Source organism: Ambystoma mexicanum, chromosome 8 (assembly GCF_040938575.1).
Source record: "Ambystoma mexicanum isolate Mex_15411 chromosome 8, UKY_AmexF1_1, whole genome shotgun sequence".
Taxonomy (NCBI): domain Eukaryota; kingdom Metazoa; phylum Chordata; class Amphibia; order Caudata; family Ambystomatidae; genus Ambystoma; species Ambystoma mexicanum.
The window spans coordinates 484,888,487-484,904,463 of record NC_090929.1 but is presented as its reverse complement, the minus strand read 5'-3'; positions in this window follow the sequence as shown (position 1 = coordinate 484,904,463).

Genomic DNA, 15,977 nt, shown 5'->3' with positions numbered 1-15,977 from the left:
ATTCTTTTAGTTTCCACAACCGTGCTTAAAGTAGTAACAGCATAAGCAGCCGTGGATGTACCGTCTGGAAGTTTAAAACAAGAGCCATCACAAAATGGCTCTCCTTGTAGGCTATTCAAAGGCGTGTCTTTCAAATCAATTCTACCTTTAGTCTCTTGTTATGTCATATAAAGGCAATCGTGTGACGTATCTTCACCATCAATAGTATCTTGCGAGACAGGTAAAAGTTCAGCTGGATTTAATACACAACACCTGTGAATTTGAATGTGGGGGGCAAACAATATCAGTTCATATCTTGTGAATCGTGCAGAAGTGAGGTGTTGCGTTTGAGTTCTATTCAATAGAATATCTACAGAGTGAGGTACCATTAGGGTTAAGGCATGACCCAGGACCATTCCCTGACTCTGTTTTACAGACGCAGCAGCAGCAGCAACAGCGTGCAAACATCTTGGCAAAGCGCATGCTACAGGATCAAGGGCGGACGAATAGTAGCCGCACGGCCTATTCTTCCCTCCATGCTCCTGCGTTAATACAGCCAAAGCACATCCATCACGTTCATGCACAAACAATACAAAGGCCTTGTCATAATTCAGAGTTCCTAAAACCAGTGCTGAACACAGCGCGGATTTGAGCAAATCAAATGCTGTCTGGTGTTCCAAGGTCCATGGCAATGGCAAAGAAATGCCCTTCTTTGTCAAAGCCAGCATTGGTTTAATCGTTAACGAAAAATTAGGGATCCACAATCTACAATAAGAAGCCATACCTATCAAGGCTCTAACTTCCTTTTGCGTATTTGCGACAGACATACCAGAAATGGTCTTTATTCGTTCAGGTGTCAACCGTCATCCCTCCTTTGACAGGAGATAGCCTAAATAGGTGACCCCCTGACAACAATATTGGAATTTTTTAAGTGAAGCTTTGTGGCCATGTTTTGCTAGATGACAAAGCAACAACACGGTGCCCTTTTTACAGGCGCTCTCAGAATCAGCAGCCAAGAGGCGGTCATCTACATACTGCAGTAATGTGCAAGTAGTAGGCAACTCAAGGGTATCAAGCTGCTCTTTCAATGCCCTACTATAAATACTTGGACTCTCAGTGTACCCTTGTGGTGCACGAGTGAATGTAAACGAGCATCCACCTAGGGTAAACGCAAACAAATACCTGCTATCCTTGTGTATGGGAATACTGAAAAACGCGTTTTTAAGATCAACAACGCTAAAATGAGTGGCAGAAGCCGGAATCATGGTTAGTATCGTTGTAACATCAGGTACAATAGGAAATTGAGGAGCCACAATTTTGTTAATAGCGTGTAAATCAATTATAAAATGAAAGGGAATCGCATTATCACCTTTTTTGTATACTGGCAAAATGGGGCTTTTACATATGCTACCCGTAATCTCCTCAATTACTCCACGATGTACAAAATCAGAAACTATACATTTCAAAGCCTGTTCGCCTTCAACTGAGATCTTATATTGCGGGATGCGAGGCAATTTTACTCCATGTTTCAAAATAATTTTAACAGGTTCAATTTGAAGAATGCCCACATCATTATCATCAATTGCCCATAAGCATTCTGGGACATTACTAAATTTTGGCGGTAAAGGTCGAGTCAAAAACTGAGAGGCGAGTGATTGCTGAGGTGAAATTGTTAGCCGAATTCCGTCCGGAGAACAATGTATTACTGCATGCAATTCCTTCAACAAATTTAGCCCCCGCAAGTTTTCCCCACAGTTTGTGGTAAGTAGAAATGGACACTGTTCCATGAAGAGACCCAGTGTTATTGGTACCGGCAAAGAGACCGGACAAACTAACAGGTGTGCCTGAAAACCCTACGGAAACGTTGGACTGCCCTGACAGGGGAATATTTGGAACCCGTAAATGATCAATGGAACATTTCTGTGCCCCCGTATCTACTTAAAATAGATGCTTCCTATTTCCCACCACCATCTCAACGTAGGGGCCTTTCTGATGAACGGGAATAGGCGTAGGTTCCAAATCCTGCTTCGGGCAATCCTAGCGGAACAGAATATTATCAAAAGGAAGCTCTTCAGAGAGGTACGCGGCAGAAGGGTGATAAAAAATGTTTCTATTATCCACATTTGAAACTTGCTTTTCTTGTGAAGGAGGTTGCTGTGATTCTGGTGTAAACTGACCTCTGCCAGGGCCCCCTGCACCTGGGCGACCTCTGGATCGTCTACCCATGTTCCCAAATGACCTTTGCTGTAAGGTCGGACATTGTGCGTGCCAGTGGCCTTCCTGCCGGCAATAGGCACACTGGTTAATGGTTACCGGAGCCAAGGGCGCACTTCCCTGTGGACTGTACTTACCTCTAAATTGATTACCCCCTCTAGGGTTTCTAACAATCTGCTGTAATAAAACTTTAGTTTTCAGGTCACCCTTTTTTTTTTCAAGTTTCTCCTTTTCAGTATTTACACGATTTTCATAGTACTGAGCCATATGCAGTACTTCTGATTTGGACTTCGCCTGCCAAGCACTTTCAGAAGACATAATCTGTAACTGGATGTCAGGCAGCAATCCACGTACAAATGTGTCGACAAACAACATTTTCCCTGTCTCTGTGCCTAAGTCTTGTCCACTGAAATCTGAGAATACCTGCTCGAACCGATTGAAGAAATCGGTAACACCCTCAGACTTTCCATGGACACAGGCCGTAAGCTTGTCCCAAATGATTCTTTTTTCTGGAACCATAGTTTTCAATTTTACAATACTTCTATCAGGCAAGGTTAATATCACTTGAGGTGGTCGTTCGCCAGCTGGTCTTTCTCTGTCTAGCCTAACCATGTTATCCCATGTATCTCCCAACCCAGGTATGTCATCTATAGTCCTAATCTGTTTCCACAAATCAACTGGCAGGAGTACGGGAAATAATAGGTCAATATCACTTAAAGTGAATACCGACGACTGTAAGACCGACTCTATCTCTTTATAGAATCCGGTCGGATTCTTTCTAATATCGGGAATAGATTGCTTTATGGTGTTCACTTCCTGTCTTGAAAACGGGACTTGAACAAACTGTAAAACGTAATGTGCAGGAATTTCTCCGGCTACTATTCCTCGTCCAGCATCGGCCGCAATCTCAACTTTCGGGACAGATGTCGGAGGGACCTCTCTCATAGGCAACTGATAAGTAGGCAGCTCCGAACGCTTAGTAAGCAACAAAGCCAAATCAAGCGCTGAGGCAGTTGAAGTAGTATCAATCGAAAAGGCTCTCTTATAAACACTCAACAACTCTGCGGGACAACAAATCCTTCTTCTTACACACTCATTCTGCAGGTGCTCTACCATCACCTGTATCACTTTCTTTTGCATTTCTAATGTATACTGACTATATGTGTCATATACTTCATCTGGAGTTATCGACATATCCGAAATCCATTTTATCGCATCCTTTATACAAATTTGCGCTTCTTCACCTTTTAATTCTCGACGAGAAAAAAAACGTCTCTGTAAGTACATAATACCTAAACTACCACCATCTGCTTCCTCATTCTGTAACTCTTCCAACTCCTTCCTATACTTAAAAATCCTCTCAACATGCTCATATACCTTCTTCGCAGTATCTCTGGACAGCGCTAAGGCGTTCGAATCCCGCAACCCTTGTGGGAAATCTATATCATTTAGTCTATTGCACATTATACTCAAATGAGTCCCTAATCCTTCGATAAAAACATTTTTCTCAGGAATATCTTTTAAATGTTCGAGTGTGGAAAAAGCATCAGCTTGTTCACCCTTCTCCATACAATGTTTAGCCCAAGCAGTCAATTCACTCCTTTTGTCTGGGGACACAGTATTAAGAGTCACAACCCTTGGTCTTGCTCCCTGGTCTACTACAAGCGATGCAGAATCACTTGGAAGAGGAAGAGTAGGCACATTCTGAATAACAACAGGTGAAGGCAAGGGGGCAGGCAAAGGGGCGACGGCTGGAAGAACAACAGGAAGAACAGCAGGGAGGACCGGAGGAACTATAGGAGGGGGAACTACAACAGGAAGGGGCAAAGCGCCAGGAGGAGGGACGTATGGAGGTGGCGCGGAGGCATCGGGCCTTCGTTCATGCAAAAATGTATTAATCAATTCATCTGACGTATGAAAATCTTTTGAAGGGTAGATTTTCTGAATGCCTAATTGAAATGCCCTGTCCGTGTTCCTAACTGACTCCAATTGTTTATTTTGATCAAATAACCGTGCCTTTTCGACACTTGTCATATGTCTACGCATGTGTTTCTCTCTACTCTTTTGTTGCTGCAAAGCTTCTGTTTTCCAACTGTGCAACGCGTCAAATGCTGCAGGTCTAGCCCTTTTCTTTACTAATACAGACTCTAAATATTCTATACGAGGGATTTCAAAACTACCATTGGTTGGCCACGGAAGATTAGAATTATGTCTGGTTTGTCTGTGCCAAATGTCATTAAATGCTATACTACCAAAGCCTTTCTTACAGTACATAATACATGCCGACGACCCCTCCTGTGGTGCGGGACGGCTATCTTCCAAAGATTGTCTGTCGCTGCGGAATAATGCCCTAAAGCAGGCAGACAATTTCACAGGCATATCAAAGTTCTGGTGTTACCTGGTTAAATAATGCTCGCGAGTACAATGCTCCAAATTAAAATTATCAGGGTTAGATTAAGAATCGGGGCACGATTCACCTGACCAAAGGACTGGGAGGCCTGATCGGGTTACTAAGGACAATGCTAAGGACCCACGTGTCTGGTGATTTTAGGCAAATTTACCCACCTCAAATATATGGACCCTCGTCAAGACGTCGTCTCGGGCTACAGCTCACCGTCCAGGGATCGGATCGTGCAGTTTCGTCGAGGAATTCACTTCTCGTCTAGAGTGGCCGGTTCTGTTGGCACCGTCCGATCCCGGTCCGATAGCCGAGCCAACCTTCAACGAGACGAAGTCAATCTTGAGGGTCCCTATTCGGGCGCCATCTGTGAAATCAGAAAAAATACAATATTACGGCTGTTACACCAAGCAAAGGAAAATACACTGACACGGGCTTGTAAAGATTCCCAGGATCTTTATTACAAAACTGAACAGTATTCAACAAGGTACACAAATAGCTATTTGGCCGTCAGTACATCACAGAGGCCACCAGCAGGGTTCAATGTGAGCAGTGAACAGAATTTCCTAGCTGGACATCGACGCATTTATACAATTTGTAAAATGATGTCCAGCCCTCTTACAGGTTAATCATACACTGGGCTAGGGTCGCGCCAGGTTCACTTTCCTAATTTAAATATCTCGTGCATGTGGTTTACTTTTGAATGCATTTACTAAAACACTCCATTATGCTTTAATTTAACATTTACACTCTTTACATGCTGGTTTAATACAGACCAAACAAATGTTTCACCTATTATATTTGGATAGCATTACTGTTCTTGTATACTTGTAGTTTAGCATTGCTAATTCAAGTAATCCCCTGCTCCTGAGGTCAACAAAGGACAAGGTCTACATGACCCTAACATGTAGCCTGAAGGCAGGTTGGACATTAACTCTCCTACAGAGGTTGGAGAGGTTAAGGCAAGAACAAGGGCACACGAGACGGCCATTTTAGATTACAGGGTGACTTTGTACAAAAACCCCAAAATGGCGGTTCTAACCTAAAATGGAGGCTTGATTCAAGATGGCGGCTTACATCAATTTCTAAGGTCAAGACCTTGCCGTAGAGAGTTATTCGTGTACAATTTTAAGCAACTTGGCGTAGGCCAATATACATACATATCGTTATAATAGGAGGCATAATTTAATATCTGGTTTGACAGTCTAAGCCCTGCCCAACTGGTGCCTTCCTGGTTGCTGCTCTTTTTCCCCATGTAGCAAGTTCCGCCCACCTGCTGCCTTCATGGTTGCTGCTCTTTTCCTATACTTAAGGAGCCCTCCAGTCTCTTTTCCTTTGCAGATGGGGAGCAGGTGCAAGTGGATCTAGGTCACCTGGCCTAAGCACCACCCACCTTCTTAGCCCTGCCTCTTCCTTCCTGCTCTTAACTCTTACATCAAGGACGTCCGAAACGAAGGGCAGACAAAGAAAATGGCAATTCCTGTTTGGACCTGTTCGTAACAGGAGGATCCACGGCACAAACCCCTGCTCAGATAGCAGGTAAGCATGCACCATCATGTGCTTACTCCCTCTGTCACCACAGGCCCTCCCCACCTCTCTGGTCCCCCCCCGTGATGTTCCCTTGTGCCCCCCTTCTTGTACACAGGTGTTGCCTGTTTTGCTTGATTCGTATACCCTGCTGCCCCTCCACCCCTTCAGCCTACTTGTGCGGAAGTCTGTCCTGATACATTCTGGTTTCACCATCACCGTCTTGTGGCCAATGCTGGATTTGACTTTTATGGACTTCATTGATTCACAGTGCATCACCCTTTCTCGTGGTGGCCCTGAATCCTGCTGTTCCCATCTTCATCTTGTATCCAGGCTTGCAACATTATGTGTTATTACTGACTTCTGATATTGTATTTGCTCTCCCCTCTTGCTTCTCCACTCTTTTTGACTGCTTACTCTCTGTTCTCTCCTCCTCTCCCTTTATCAATTTTCCTATCTCCTCCCCTTATTTTCTTCTATGCACTTTCTCTATCAGAATTGTTCCTGAACCTAGTATGAAGGCAACCTCGTCTGTCTCCTCCCCACTCCCTTTTCTTGTCCCCCCCAGCACTATCTGAAATGTAATCAGCCCTGGTACGATTGTCGCTAGTTTTGATCCTCCCCTCCCTTTCTGCACCCCTCTCCCTCGCCTTTTGTTTTCTCTGGCTCTACCAGAAATGTTATCAGGCCTAGTACGAGAGTCGCCTGTCTGTTTCCATTTCCTTCCCACACTCCCCCTCCCTTCCTTATCTATGTCTTAGCTGTTGCACTATCTGAAATGTAGTCAGGCCCAGTACGATAGTTAATTTCCCATCCTTACTGTTCATGGCCTGTAATAATGTCATTGTATTTTCCCTTGTTCCCTCCCTTGCAGCGCTTTGAAACACATTGTGTATAGGCACTATATAAATAAACTATTATATCATATCACATCTATGGCGGACCTCTCCCACTCCTTTGTGACCATGTCCTGCTTTTTTGTTCCTCCAGCGCTAGTGTCCTCCCCTCCAACAGGAGCTTTCTAACAGCTACACTGTTAAAAGCCTTGATAATTACTGGGCCACTCAGAGACTGTGCCGAGACTCGGGACCTGCGGATGCCACACTAGCCTCTGATCTTCATGACACTCTAGAATGTTGAGAAACCCTGCTTGCCCCCGGCGGGATGGTTGGCGAGAAACACTGATCATGCAGTCTTCCTCATCATCTTCCAGTACGTCTCCCGGAATGTCATCTTCATTAGGGAACACAGGGTCAAACCCACCCCCTGCGGTCTTCTCCCCAACCGCTCTCGGTACTACCCAATTTTGGAGGCTGGTGAGCAACACAGGTTTATTAACCTTAGTGCTGTGGGGAAGTCCCCTCTCTTGACATAGGACACACAGTGCATCCTTGTTCATGCCTTTCACAGTCTCTCTGTCAAGATCCATGATTATTATAAATACCTAACAGTGTCTACACATTGCCTGCAACTGTACATTGATCATTGGCTGACTAACCTGCGCACAAGGCTCCAACTAGATCCAATGGCATGCCACCAATGTGACGAATGAACCTCTGGAGCACCGGTGGTCCAGGGATGAATATCGGTTTCTAAATCATCAATCAGCCCCACATCTCTAGCACACCAGAAGGGATCCAAACATACTGGAAAGACAAGCCAATTATGAACCTCTGTGTCCAATTTTGTTAACATGGATGGAACAGAATGCTTATTTCCGAAAGGTCGTGGATCGTTGGTTAGTTGCAACACAGCGAAAATACAATTATTACCTAATGATAAAAGGGACTGTCCAGTCAAGGTTGAATACAAATATCTACTTTATTTTGATCACAACAGACAGTTCTGGCACACTACAAAATGCAACCCACTCTGTAAAGGAATGCAGGGGACAGACCGTTTCAAAGAAGGAAAGGGATGCCCTCTGGGTACTGACAGGAGGTAGTCGGAATAGTAATTAATCACAACCGTTCAAGGATACTTCATTTCAACACAAAGGGAGAAATGGGTCATACACTGTCTCTAGGGGCCTTCAGAGAAGGACCAGGGGGCCAGAATCACAATGTACCTTGTGCAGTAGATGTTCTTGCTGCTCAAAAGTGTCAAATCGGTCTCAGGGCAATTTGCAGCTTCTGCGACAGAGGTCAAGACGGGAGAGAGCTGTGGGTATCAGGCGGCAGGCAGTTCGGCGAGTGAGGCTGGACGTAGGGCTGCAGGCTGGCCTACATGGCGGCTTGGGGTCAGGAATCATTGTCTCAGTGCTGGTCACAGTTCTGAAGCACTGGTTAAGTTGTCTCGGATGGTGTTAGAGAATGGTGAGGAACAACAGTCAGTGGTGCAGTCGTTTGCAGCTCGAGGGGCTCGTCGGACTCGAAAATGTCCTTTAAGTCAAATGTCCATAGATGATTGGCGATGCACTCCTCCTAGATTCTTCATTGGGCTTGTATCATCCTTTAAGGTGGATTTCTCAAAGCTGAGGAAAGTGTTGCAGGCAGCTGCCTTTTCCTTGGTTTAGTTCAGAGACTCTCTGGCACTTCCCCAGTGGAGTAACCTTGCTGAAAATGTTGGGGAGGGGGGCATGACATCTGAAGAAAAGGTGCCCCAGCCAAATGAATGGGGACAAAATGGTGTGCCATGAAAGTTAGGGGGACACACACCCCTGTCTCCCCCTTAAATTACGCCCAAGCACTTCCCACCTAGGAAGCTTGCTGCAGAGCCTTGCAGGGGATGCTGTGTGCTGGCTGGGTACAGGTTCTGGAGCTGTTGGAAAGTCCTCTGGATTGGGTATCACCTTTTTTTCCCAGGAGATGTTTAGGGGAGGGATCTTGCTTCCCATTTGGACGCCCTGGCCTTCCTTCACTGGCGGAAGATGTAAGGCAGACTGTACCTTCAGCCAGGGTCCAATGCAGGGTCCTCTTGTTACTCCTTGACAAGTCTTCAGATGATCTGTCAAAAGAAGGGCTCAGTGATTGGTGTAGGCTAAGCCTACCTTAATGAACCAAACCTGGGTCTCCATCAACAAGCTCCTGTATGCATGAACTCATAACCAGAGTGCTTTGCAACACAAAAGGTAAAGGGGTGAAAACATGTAATACTAAGTCCCACTCTTCTTCCTCTCTGTTGTGGGTCAAAGGGTATCTCTGGTCAATGGAGCTCTCTGTGGTTTCTGATTAAAGCAGCAGGTCTCAATTGAAGCTGCGGCGGCACTATACTTTCAGGTGCCGTCAATCCACATACTCGTACCTTCTGAATAGGGTCCCCCTGTGGGGATGACTACTGTAATACACACAGTCCCAGACATGGCATCTCACTGTCCATTGATACTAAGGGCGGGAACTGATTCAGGTTGCCTCAGTGCATATCAAAGGTTTTTGGGGTTTCTTGTCTCATTTGTTAACTGCTGCAGTTAGGACCATGTGGGTCTGTTTGAAGTACACTCTATGAGTATGTTCATTATGGCAATTGCTGCCACCCGCTCCAGGGCTAAACAAAAGGACATGGTGTATTCATGGAGCCTTTCTTAGTTAATTGAGCTGGCAAAGGCAGGAGGAATGTTTTGGTTCTACTCCCTTCTGAGATGCATTGTGTAGTCCACCTATCAGATACCAACAAAATATGAGAGAGGGGACTGCTCCTGTGGAGAGCGTCCACCCTAGGTACAGGGGTCTATGTGTGTGTCGTGCAATGAGCATAGGAAAATGTGTGCGGATTGGCCCATATAAAATTTCAAAAAATGCCAGGTGAGAGCCCACCCACCGCGTGGATGGTTGAATTCCTCACAGCAGGGCAGTTTGATGGTTTCAAAAAAGTCAAACAGCAGGCAATTAAATAGACATTTGCAAGCAGCCTGCTTGGACACAGTGCAATACCTCACTTAGAGGTGTGGAAGAGGCGCAAATGAGCCATCCTTCTGGGAATCGGCCAGATAATTTCATGCTTTGTCTGCTGTTGGGCATACATCACTGCCTCAAGCAAAGAAAGATCACAGTGCATCCATACTAATGGCCCTGATGTTGCAGTCGGCAGCAGAGGAGCGAAAAGACCTCTGGCCCTCCCACACTCTAGTGTCAGTGCCACTGGAGAGGCTCCCTTTCTTGAAAGGCGGCGGAGCCCTACTTTGCCCACCCTCCTGCTTGCTAGCCCCGGCCCTGCACCCCAGCAAAGGCACTTCATTGAAGGTACCTAAATAAAAGTGAATGTGGGTAAAATGTGATATTGACATGGGATTTAAGAACATCCAGCCCTACAGATAAGCGGGTTATCAGCCACTTAAACTCCCTAAAAACAAGCAAATACCCCCAACGAAATGAAATAAGGAATGCAAACACTCCCACCCAAGAAAAAATAGGAAACAAAGTACACTTAAAAGCATGTGCCCTGATTCCAAACACACAGCTCGGATCTGTGTCTATCATTGGGACCAGCAGAGAAGGGCTACAATTTCGTTACCGTGTGATCTTGCAAAGCATATGAATTAGAAAAAGATGTTTGTAAATTTATATTTTGCTTTCCTAAAAAATACTCTCATTAGTAACAAGAATTATTGTTTACTCTATGCAAAATCATTTTACTCACATATGTGAACGATTGGGAATTCAATACTTATCTGGCGCTATGCATTAATTGGCACACTGCTCAAAACACAGCATTGGGAACACTAAAGAGGCATTGATGTGGCAAAGACAATCCACATAGCGCACAGGGCAGTCAGCGAGGCCAATCAGGTGCAGATCTGGCAGCAGATCATTTGCATAAAAGAAATGAGTCCAAGAACTGCAAGTATGGTGGGTTCCATGCAACCATGGGCTTTGCGGCTGGAGCGGTACTTGTCAAGGCACCTGGTGGCACTAACTTCGCCAGCCGTGAATATATTCTTATTTGGTTGCCTACTACAGTGAGGCACGTCACGCAAACCAGAACACTAAGAGAATAAGTTTGAGTCTCGTTGCCCCTGAGCTATCCTCTGGAGACGCTTAATATACCCGCTTAAACGTTCAAGGTAGGTCGCCACCTTGATGCATGGTAAAAACAGGTGTTATCGTCATAAGGAGTCTGCCACCCCCATGCTTAAGCCTCCAATGCATAACACCACTCTGGTTGCAGCCTTTGCAATCCCGAGCCAAACTGTTGTGTCTTTATTGTACATGTGTGCAATGATCTAGTGTCCAATTGTAGGTGCCTATGCATGTGTCGATAATTAGGTTTTATATGCAGCAGGGGGAGGGCGACCTGACATTGAGAACTCTCTGGCGCTCAGAACACTGCACTAGGAATACTAAATGGTTGCTTAGACATTTGGATGCCAAGCGCAATCCACATTGTACACGGGGCAAGTGGGCTAGGCTGGGCGGGCACACTGGTGCATCTCCACCTGACATGTGCATGCTAGAGATCCCGCCGGCCTGTTTCCTTCCCACTAGCAGAGATAAAGCGAGAATATACTATCCGATTTCTCTTTTGCATTGAGGGTCATAAATCTCAAGGGATCTCGCAAAGCAAAGGCGAATGAAAACAACGGAGAAGGCTTGAAAATAAAAAGAACGTGTTTTTGTTGAAAGGTGCAATGTAAGCATGGTGCAAATAGGTGGAAAAGAAAGTACAGCACCTTTGTACCAAACATGGGGTATGTTTTCGTACACTAAAGAGGTGGAAACTTTCTTAATGGATCGGGGTTAGAATCCTGTGATGGAAATGTTGAGGGAGAAAAGACCGAAGATTATTTTTCCGAAAATAACCTTTGGCCTTTTCTCCCATGAACATTTCCGACTTGGCTTCCGCCCCCACTCACACCTCGACCCCCACCCCAACTCCGTATTTACCTTGTGGCGGCACACTTCACGGTGCAGTGCACCACTGACTGGCTGTGTACCTGAAACGCCTGTTGCCTTTCACTTCCGTTATCAGGAACTGGTAGCGCAGGGTCTTTTCCTTTTAATTTTTTTTTAAACTTTTTGGGTTCGGCTGCAGGGGACACCCCCGCAACCCCTGCTCACAATACAGTGAACAAGGGTGCGGGGGACACCCCGCAGCCCCCACAGTCCTTAGCACCGAATGGGGGATTTGGTCAAACTTTTCGGCCGTTCAGAATTTTCAAACAGCTGAAATGTGGTCAAATCTCCCATTCAGGCTTTTTTTTGCTGGCTTTTTGGACATTTCCTTCACAATCCACTATAAAGCAGCACCCTGTGCATTTAGCCATTTTTACCTGAAAATGATTTGCTAATAAAACTCGTTTTGTTCAAAGTTTTATTTTTGTCATATCTTCTGTTCACTTGTTTTGTAACTCCATATGTTTTGCACAGGTGTTGATTCCACTCCTTGAACTGGCTAAAACGTGTTTCGTACTGAGCGCGCTTCCTCAAAGCTATCGAATTTGAGTTGATACGTTTTGGCCTTTTGTACGGTTTTGTTCTGTAAATAGCTGGTTACAAGCTTTCCAAGTTTTGGGGTAGATAGATGCACTTTTCTTAGTGCCCAGTATGTGACACCATAAAACACGAGTTCTTGTATGCAATGATTTCTATATGTTCATAAATGCCCTTAAAATAGTACTGTTAGTAATCCCATTCAAGCAAGGATCTTGTGAAACCGCCACGGCTGCCGCCGGTATAATTTTTTCCAGCGTCCATGAATGGGAAATTACCCCATTCCCATTTGAGCCCCATAGTGCGCAATGTAAATGGGGAGGTCGGATGCACCGGCACCATTCGTGAATGGTGCCGGTGCATCGACATGCACTGCTCGTGGGTGCCGGTACGCGGGCGGGAAGGCACCCACAAGCAGAACTCATAGTTTGCCGATCCGGTAACAACGGTACAGGTAGCTTACCGGTACCGTTGTTACCGGACTGGTAAATTTATAATGAGGCCCCTTGTGTTTTTTTGTGCCCATTTAATTGTGTTTTATCACATGATACATTTCTAAAGCTGTTATATGTTTGTTATCCTGCTTTATCACAATTAAATGCTTCTATTATACTGGCAGTAGCTATTAGGAAATTAAACTGTGTTTTCATGGGTGCCAGCTTTTGATTTTCACTATGGGGGCAGGATTCCCCAAACCTTACCCTGAATATAAGCAACCTACCACCCCAACACCCCCCCCCGGCCGAAAACATTTTATAGCACGTGTTTTTACTCAAAGGAATTTCAGAAAGTCATAAGATTTACAGCCAGTTTTAAATATATAACATCTTATCAACAGTCACCCAACCTGCTGAGCTACCCTGGTAGCCTTCTACTGTAGGACATGTCTATGGATCCCGTAATGTGTTCACAATCGCTGCATTAACAGAGCAGTTTATATACATGACTTCAAAATCAACATTTTTAATCTGCAGCTACACTGACCCTGTGCGTAGATTAATTGACGGTGTACCAGTGGTTGCTTCTCCATAATGGGCAAAGGCTGCTGACCCATGGGCACCCTCGCCCATTATGGAGGAGCCATGGAGCCAGCCTGGTGTAAACACTGAGCACTCCCTCAGCTGGTTTTTGCAGTTGAGGGAGCGCTCCTCGGCTGGCTTGAACTGTTAAAGGAAAATGTGATTTCCGTTTACAGTTATGTTCCTCAGCCTTGCATATCCAATGAGCCATGCAAAGCTGTGGGCGTTTTGCTTCCCCAACATTGCATGGCCCATTATAGGTGCTAGCTGAGGAACTGTATGTTTGTATGTGCGATGGGAAGCACTATTGTGACTCCTCACACATACAAACAGAGCGGTTCACTTTGTCATCAGTGCTCCAGCTCTTGCACGCATGTGCACAAGCCAGAGGGTGCTCTTTGCTTCCTGCTTCCTGTTCATGCTACACAGAAGCTGCAATGCTGGGAGGGAACCTCAGGGCTAGGGCAGAAGGTATGTTCATTTAAATATGTGTATGCATGAATGCTCGTTTGTGGGCAATTAGTGAGTACATGATGATGTGTGTACATGTGAATGAGTGACTGCATGCAGCATGTGAAGGTTTTGTGAATGTGTGTATGCGTGTGTTTGTACTGGGACATGGAATTTATTTTGGCTGGAGGGGACAGCTCCCTGTACGAGGCCCTGGGAAGGCCCACGGGGGCAGGCATGTTATTTTATTTTCACTGGCTATCTATGATAGATGCCTAGTAAAAAATACCATGCCTAATCCTTCGACCTCCCAGCATCTCACATGCACACATAATTACACTGTGTGTGTGTGAGAGATGCTGGAGGAGCCAGAGGGCAGGCATGGCATTTTCTACTGGGCATCTACGGTAAAGCAAGCATGATAAGTGTTATTGTGTTGCTAAACTGGCATTCGAATGCACCAAGTCTAGCCACTTCTTTCTGTGGCGTGATATTTTGTATTGGGCATCTTTCATAAAGTAAGCATGATACGTGTTATAGCGTGGCTAGGCTGGCAATTTGGTGCAGTCAGTCTAGACTTTTCTTAATGTCGCATGACATTTTGTATTGGGTAGCTCTGAAAAAGCAAGCATGATACGTTTCATTAGATGGCTAGAATGGCATTTTAATGCATCCCGTTTGGACATATTTTCATATCTGGCAGGCATTTTTAATGGTTAAGCCAACTGGAGTATGTTCTTACGCAGGGATACTGCCATATTTTGGCAGAACAAGCGTGGACATGATTTCTTATTGTATCATTACTGGCATTATGGGTAAAGCAAACATGAATATGTGCTTAAATGGGAATGCTGGCATATATTGGTGCAGCCAGCATGGAAATGTATGGGTGCAGCCAGCGTGAACATTTGTTTATACTGGCATATGTAAAATAATTCTCTGGGGGAACACTTCCCCCCCCTCCAACACCTTTTAATTGATTTGGGCTCCCTCGCTACACTCCATCATAATTGAATATTTGGGGGAAATATTTACGCCCCTCCAATTAAATGATTCACCAGTGGGGTGTACAGCCAGAGGCTGAAAACTGTGAACAATTCTGCAGGGGCAAAGTGAGATTCCTGCAACCGTTGCTAAACAACCAAGGGAGAAGTTGCCTCCTTTTTCCCTGTATTTGGCGCCTTTATGTGATATTTCATCTGTTAAACAGACTGTCCTTGACTGTCATTTGAAACTGAGGTATGAGGGATATCTCTCCTATTAAAATATTTTTGATTAATTTAAGGCTGAGCCGGAAGTCATATCTCTTCTGCTAAATACCATCTCGAACTCCACATTATTTGAAGCTGTGCTGGGAGTGAGGTCAGCTTGAAGTAAAATAATGCAGTCTCTTGATGACTGCAAGGGTATTTTTGCAACAGTTGATCACGAGTTTAATATTTTACGATGTATATGAACTTGATGCAAAACCTTTATTGCAGTAAACCTACTCTGAACATGCTTAATGGCATTTTATTTTAACCAGATTGGTAAAATAAATGTATACTTAAACCAGTTTGGCCTATTGACCCTTGTTTGGTATGCCACCAGCCCTGCCCCACCATGTTGAATTTTTGCCCCCCAGTGTCCCCCCAATTACTGATTTCTAGTGATGCCACTGCTTTTGTTACCATTAGTATTCACCATTATGCACAGTCCATTCTTGACGATGCTACTCTTGGCTCAGGATTGGCAGTCACAGAAGCATCATTCTCGAATCTGACTTGGGGAACAATGTCTAGAGATGCCCAGGCAAACACTCGACCAAACTTCTAGGATTTCCTGAGCATATTCTCAAGCCCTTCGTGCATCCAACATTACACTATATACTGCCTTCCAATTCTCATAAACTGTCTTGGAATCACAGCCAAACTATCGCAACACTTTAGTATATATCCGCCTCCTCCTTTTTGCAGAACTATGGCCCACCTATGACTGTCCTGCACCCATACTATCATAAAACGCTCTTCCCCAGCTGCATCCCCC